At 41.8% G+C, this 7,412-nt stretch overlaps 1 protein-coding gene across 3 annotated transcripts in view; it reads right to left on the bottom strand.

The window, feature by feature from the left end:
• The window catches only part of LOC134403077 (pulmonary surfactant-associated protein D-like), a 29,613-nt gene extending 22,743 nt beyond the window's left edge, over positions 1-6,870 (bottom strand). For 2 of the 3 annotated variants that reach the window (XR_010025741.1, XR_010025740.1), the window contains exons 1-3: positions 6,760-6,870; positions 2,755-2,994; positions 1,296-1,394 (exon numbers count right to left, since the gene is read on the bottom strand). The gene's annotated coding sequence lies outside the window, so the exon portion shown is untranslated. The remainder of the gene's footprint in view (positions 1-1,295; positions 1,395-2,754; positions 2,995-6,759) is intronic. The other variant, XR_010025742.1, reaches the window with a different exon arrangement.
• Positions 6,871-7,412: the final 542 nt, after the last annotated feature.

Below are 7,412 nucleotides of genomic sequence, written 5' to 3' on the forward strand. Positions count from 1 at the left end.
CTCCTCCCTAGTGTTTTTTTTTGCTTCTCCTATGCTTAGCAGCTAGAGATAAGCAGTTTTGTTTCAGTAAAAGTTTTGTTCTCAATAGAAGTAGTCCAAAGATTTTGAAGACTTTCTGTATTTTGTCTTTCACTAACCTCAGATAATTAGAAAATGTAGAACCCCATGAGATCTAATGGAGTGGAAGAACCTCCCCCCATCCTAACTTTCTAAATTCACCAGACAGACAGACAAATCAGGTGGGTAGACGGGGAACCAACTGGCTATCGGTAGTGGGGGAGTCAGTTGGTGAAACAATAGGTTCACAATCACACGCTGCCAGCCCACGTTGCCGGAATTTCCAGGCACCAAATGGCGCCAGAGGACTGATGGATCCAACGGTCAACAATGGGAATCAGGCTGCCATTCACACACCAATTACACAGACAACACCCTTCCTCCCCAAATCCAGCCCAGCAGAGAAACAGAAAACAGAGAAACCTTCCGGCTTCTGAGGGGTTGATCCAGCCCCTCCTTCAGCTCCTGGGAGCTGGCTGAACAGAACAGAAACAGATTACAGAGAGAAACATTCCGGCTTCTGAGGAGTTGATCCAGCCCCTCCTTCAGCTCCTGGGAGCTGGCTGAACAGAACAGAAACAGATTACAGAGAGCTCATTGTTACTTGCCTGTTTGAAGTTCCGGCGCCGGTTAGAAAGGTATCTGTAGCAAAACTTCCACAGAGGTTCAGCTGCGTCCACGCCGCCCCCTCAGGTCGGTCCATCCCCACATCACCAGGCATCAGCGAAGCCGAAGGCAAGCTGACGGCGCGCTCCCAATGAGTGTCGACGTACGCCTGCGGGGGGGTTGCAAGGAGGCAAGCTGGTGGGGGAAATCTCCCTGGCAGGCTGTCCAGTACTCCGTGAGGTTTCCTTGTTGAAGGAAGCGGCCCCACGTTGGGCGCCAGGAATGTTACGGAAAAACTGGAGCCCACACGGAGAAACTGGAGTCCACACCAAAGTTCTTGTCCAAACAGATAGCTTTATTCGCTAGCGAAACAGCAGCCCGGGATGAGTCCACGGGCAGCTGCCCTGGGGACTGGGAGGAGGGGCTTTTTATACACGCCCCTCATGCAGAGGAAACGCCCACACTTTTACACAAAGGAATTGCGTGCGCATCTTGGCAGCATAGCACAACCGGTTCAAACCTGTTCGGTAGGAATGTCTGCCTCGGACTTCAGGCATGCACAAAGAGCACGGCCTTCATTAAGGTCATAACCGGAAATGACAGCCAGTTCCCTCACATGAATAGGCCCCTACCTTTTCCTCCATGGTCTCCCTTTGGTCCTCTTTCACCTACTGGACCCTGGTCTCCTTTAGGACCTGGAGGTCCAGCTTTTCCTGGGGGTCCCTGTGTTCCTTGTGATCAAAGCAGTTCAGGTATTGGATGGAAGACAGGAAACAAGCAATGTAACAAGGAGGAAACATCAATGGATATTCAAGGTTTATAAGAGATTATTTTACAGCAATTAAAATATACACCCAATTGCATTGAGCCACCTCCCCCAACCTTGTTGGAATAGGCTGGCATAGAGGAACATTTAAATTTAGAGCAAATCTCAAGCACTTTAGCCTGATGAATTTCACACCTATCAAATTCAAACTGTTGGTCTACAAGGGTCTAGGGTCTGTTCAAGTTGCTTGAATTTTTCTGCAGGCATAACGACACATATTTCTTGGCTATCTGCTAATACTGTACATGAGGGTAATTATTACTCTCTAAGGAGCCATTGTGACAAATCTATCTTCGCGCAGGGATTCTATGAGATGGAATTCTAGTATTTAGCTGGCCCTAGACCACCAGGTAACCACTCCAAGATTTTGTATTTTCTGTCTTTCACTTATTTCAGGTAGTTCCCTAGTACAAAATAAAAATTTAAGCCCAGAAGGCTGGTACAAGGATAAATCAGAAAAACATCAAAATATATTTCTAAGAACAAGGCCTATGAAGAGCAAAACATCATAGTAAATGAGGCTTCTTCCTGTTTCCCCAAATCAAGCAATGGATTGAGTTCTCTCTGGGAAACTGAACTCTATGACCACTGGACTCATTTTATACATGTTATGCATTTTTACACATGTTCATCTGCTTATGTACATTCAGATTTTATGTTTTCTCTTAATACAATAAAAATATCAACACATTACTAGATCTCCTCCCTAAATCTATATCTCCTGTTCTCAAAACTGGATTTCTAGACACAAATATTTTTGAGACAATGAATTCATTTGTCACTGACATACCTATCTATGTTGTGATGATCTCTGATGTTTTCTCATAGACACATCAGAGATCGTCATAACATGGGTAGGTATGTCAGTGACAAATGAATCCATTGTCTCAAAATATTTGTGTCTTAGCCAGGGAGATTCAGCAACTGGTCCATAGACCAAATCCATCCCCTTCAGGGCTACCTTCTGGTACTCCAATTACCAAGCTGGGGGCAAGTGGGAAACGTGGAAAGTGTGGAGATTTAGGATAGTGCCATGACAAAGATAGCTGCAGTCCAGTTTGGAATGGGGATGTAGTGGCTGCATCACATCCCACACCTCTTCACTCCTTCTTCAGAATGGCTTTCCAGTAGTTGAAGTTCCTGATCATGGACCTTACTACATAAGAATCACTTGTCCAAACTTTTAGAAATGATTACAAAGGGAAAACTCTGATCAGATATTCTTGTCACATTAAGCACACCCTGATAATCCATTTTAGCCATACCTTGATCACCCTTCTCTCCTGTAGGACCTGGTAATCCATTATTCCCAGGAATTCCAGGAACAAAAGAGCAGGTGTTTGCTTTGTCTTCACATCTGCATTGTTCAGGGCTTGAACCTTGTGATAATCCCAGTGCCAAGACAAGGCAGCCAAAAGTCCAAAGGAAATCCATTCCTGGAGATCTGGAAGAGTTTTTATATTGGCTTAACAGCATGATATGCATCTTTCAAACAGCATACTGTTCTAAAGTGATCCAAGTAAAATACAAAAATAATGATAGTATTAGTCTTAAGCATGCCACTGGAAAGGTGTGATGTAAATTAAATATATAAATGAGGATAAATTCGAGCTGATTGGTGAACATGCATAAACACTAGTGATTGTGCATATTCAAACAAAGGCTCAGAGAATGGGCACAAACTGACATCAGTGGGAGATTTTGCACATCACCCTTTCAGTATGATTATTTACCACCAAGCTGTTGGACAATGTGAATGGATTACGCATGAGTCGTACCTTGACTGCATAAAAAATGTTGTACATTGCCCAGGGAAATTGCATTGTTCTAAGAAGAGACTGGCCAGTGTACACACTATCTGATTTACCATTTATGCATATTATCCAATAAATGAATATATGAAATTTTCAGTATGGCCATTACTCTTTCTAGCCAAGTATTGCCAAATTAGGTGAGATGGTGCTCATACTAGTAAGACTCATGTGAATTAATTTTTAAAAATAAATAGCTCATGGAGTGGGTGATCTGGATCAGGAGGAAGGAGGACTAACCCTTTGGCCCTGCTCCATTACTGATCTGGATTAAGGCCCCCATACCTGCCATTTGCATTGGAAGAAAAATGATCATTATCATGAATGGGAGCTTTTCTTTTAATGCAAAGAGCAGGCTCAGAGTGCACAATCCAGATTAGGACTGCAGTAAGGGAGAAAACTCCTCTATACACCCCCATCCTAGGTCCTGACCTGGACTGCCTTCCTCCGCACATGCTATTGACATTTCATAGAATCATAGAATCATAGAATAGCAGAGTTGGAAGGTGCCTACAAGGCCATTGAGGCCACAACACCCATCTTGTGTCAGTAGGGTGGCCATGTGTTTATAGATCACTACTTCAAGAGCTGCTGACGCTCTGTCCTCTATTTTGAAGGGCTGTCCAGTCCAAGCTTGGCTTGAAGGTAAAGAACCATCAGAAGGGAGAGTCCAGCTGTATTGAAGTTGCCCATCAATGGTTAACACCTGGACAGCAGACTGAGCAGGTAGGCACACATTGTTACCTGGTCACAGTCTTCCACAATATGGTGAGGTGTTCTGTATTTCTCATTAAATGATAATAATTATTTCTAAATATGTGATAGATGCACATTTAGAAATAGCATATGCAAATCTTATGTAAATCACTATTCTCTTTTGTCCTTTTTTTGGTGATGCAATTCCTTGTTTTTGGGTGATCCATAAGTGGCCATCCTGTCCTTCAACACTGACTATGCTGGCTAAGGGCTGATGGCAGTTATAGGCTGAAAAATCTGGAGCACCACAAGTTGCCCACCCCTGCTGTAGAAAGAAGTGAGTTGAGCAGTTTTCCGCCCCCCCCTTCCAACTCTGCTATTCTATGATTCTATGAAAGTTTAAGGCAGATGGATCATGAAATGGGATAATGACGTAACTGGGGGTCAGACAAAAAAATCCCTTCTACCCTCTTACAATTCCCAATCGGAAAACAAAATTAAAAACATATACAAGATGAATGAGTGTCTTTATACAAAACCTTATTAAGGGTACAATTCTATGCATGTTTAGACTGAAAGAAGTCCTACAGTTCACAGCATTCCCTAGCCAGTCATGTTGACTGGGGAATGCTGGGAGTGGTAGGACTTTTTTCTGTTTAAACATACATACAATTGAGTTCTAAATACATTTTATGTGCTCTGATAGCAGAGGAAAGATGGGGCAAGAGTAACCAGGAAAAAACAATGCAAGATTTATTTTCAGAGCATTTAATATAAAGTCTGAGCCCTCCATTATGAAGGATTGACTTCTGCCTGAAGAACGTGGATGCTGAGGACTGAAAAACTTATTACCAACACCATCATCTAATTAAAGTAAGTTTAATAATCATGAGTTGATTGATCATATGAGGTTTTATTTAAAAAATAATTAATTCCCTCCACATGTTTGTAAAGGAATAAAAAAGCATTGCATTGCACCATTGTAGAAAAGGCAACTCCTTTTTTTATCCAGTTTTCATCCATGATTTCCACCTCCGTTCCCTTAGTGAGTTGAGCACTGGGCACTTCCATGTCTGTGCGTTGTTGCGCTCTTTCAGCTCATGTATCTTTTCACCTGGCGCGCTGCTATGCTGGTGAAATCTCCCACCCCACCCCTTGGGAAAGGTTTACAGGGGAGGAGGAGCAAAGGTTTGTTTTGTTCGTTTCAATGGGTGGGCAGATGAACAATCCTTTTAACTAATTTCTTTTGTAAAGGTGGTCAGGTCCCCTTCTTTGCTACAAGGTAACCAAAATGCTTACATCTGTGTATGTTTTAAAGATAAAGAGATTAAACTTGGCATGGCGATAGCTCTTAAGGAGGGCTTTAGCCACCCCAAGATTGAATCAGATCAGTTCATCTCTTGATATTTTAGGATTTTTTTTTTTAATTTCCCCCCTTAAACCCTTTTCCTGGTAGTCCACCAGTGCAAAGGACCTATTTTCCTTTCCTTTGATCATGCGAAGCTGTGCATCTCCAAGTTTATGAAATAGAGATCTGCTGGTTCCCTTACTCAAGAGTAAATCTCATTGATTTCAACTGCATTTACAACGAAGTCATACTAAAATCCCATGCATGCTTACCTTTGATAAACCCCATTTTAGTAAGTTTCTCTCTGTTCAATGGGGTTTACTCAAAGGTAAGCATGCAACTAATTTTAGTATGACTTGGATGTAAATGCAGTTGAAATCAATGGGATTTACTCTTGAGTAAAGGAACCAGCAGATTTGCACTTGTGGACTTTCAGGAAAAGCATTTAAGGGGAAAAATAAAAAAATCCTAAAAAAATATAAAAGGATGAACCGATCTGATTCAGACATGGCATGCTGAAAAATCTACTTAAGTGCTATCACTGTGCCAATTTTGATCTCTTTATCTTTAAAAACTAGGGCACTGCAGGCAAGGAGGGTGCGTTTTCCACATTTCTTTTAAGGTGAAAATGTACCCCTCATCATGCCTACTCAGGAGTAAGAACATAAAGTTAAATGGGACCTCTCTCCCTCCCCATTCATGGTTAAGTGGAGAACCCCACTGCCCTCCTCTTTTGTTAGTGAGACCACCCTTAGTCACACACGCCCCCAACAATGAACGGGATGGTCGGATAGAACGCAATGACACCAATACGAGGAGGGAGGAGCGCATTTATTTCACATGGAGGGAAAATAGTCCAGACTTTCTCCACTCCAAAAAGAAACGAAACATGGAGAAGAAGCAAAATGAGTGCAGGACGGGGACAACATCATGTGAGTACTGGGCTGCACAACTGCAACAAGGCATGGTGAATGTGTGATAAATCGCTGGTGTGATGGAGCACTTAGAAATCCTGCACAATTCTCCATGATTGTGCTTGGCACTAACCATTTTTATAAAGCCTAGAATTCAAAATCTTAACTTTTAAAATATTTTTCCCCCTCACGGAAGATTAATCCAATGCCAATAAGCTAACTAAGGCTACAACCCAATACCCACTTACTTGAGAATAAGCCCCATTGAAATTACTTACACCTGAGTAGACATGTGTCTATGATTGCACCGTAAATGCTGTGTGTGTGATCTCAATAACTACACACAAGAGCCAACTTTTGACAATCACTTTTGAGGCGGAATTTGTCCAAAGCAAAATAGCACAGGACGTTTCATTTTTGTTTTGTATTTTTAAACGACGAGCAGGTCTTTTGTCACTTATACAGAAAAGATTGCTTAGAGAAGGTAAGGGACTCACTTACCTTCTTTGAGTCCAAATTTAATTTCCCTGTTGGAAACCACCAGATTTTACAGACCCTGATGTTCTCTATCCTCGTCTTTGAAGTGAGAATATATTTTTGGTTCCACCCACTCTGTTTACCAGTGGGGCATCTGTGGGGCAAAGCTCACCCTCACCCACCCCATCCCTTCTCCCCCCTCCCAGTTTAAACAACATAGAAATGATTCAACAAACCAGCATTGTGTACACACACATTATGGAGAACTGCCATTGAGGGAAGTGGTAGATATAATCTCAGTGAGCAAGTGAAGTTGTCATGCATGAACAGAGAAATTTTTCTTCCCATGGAATTAAGCGAAGAAAAAATAATAGTTTTAATCAGCTCAGAATACAACTTGATTTAGCAAATAGTACTTTATTGAAAAATAATGTCCCAAACACAACAGGAATGCTGGCAAAACAGAATATAACTCCATAAATCAAAAACATTCTTTTCAATATATGTAAGTTAGGACTATTGTAAACGGGGGTGGGGGGGGATACTAAGTATGGAAAAAGAGGAATGTTCATAAGTGAGATGAATAAATACAGCAGGAATTGATAGTTTTTTTAAAATCACGTATTAGTAGGGGTGTACTGACCTGACCTCAAAATTAACTGTTTTGTTTTGGTTAT

This window comes from Elgaria multicarinata, chromosome 8 (assembly GCF_023053635.1).
Source record: "Elgaria multicarinata webbii isolate HBS135686 ecotype San Diego chromosome 8, rElgMul1.1.pri, whole genome shotgun sequence".
Lineage (NCBI taxonomy): Eukaryota > Metazoa > Chordata > Lepidosauria > Squamata > Anguidae > Elgaria > Elgaria multicarinata.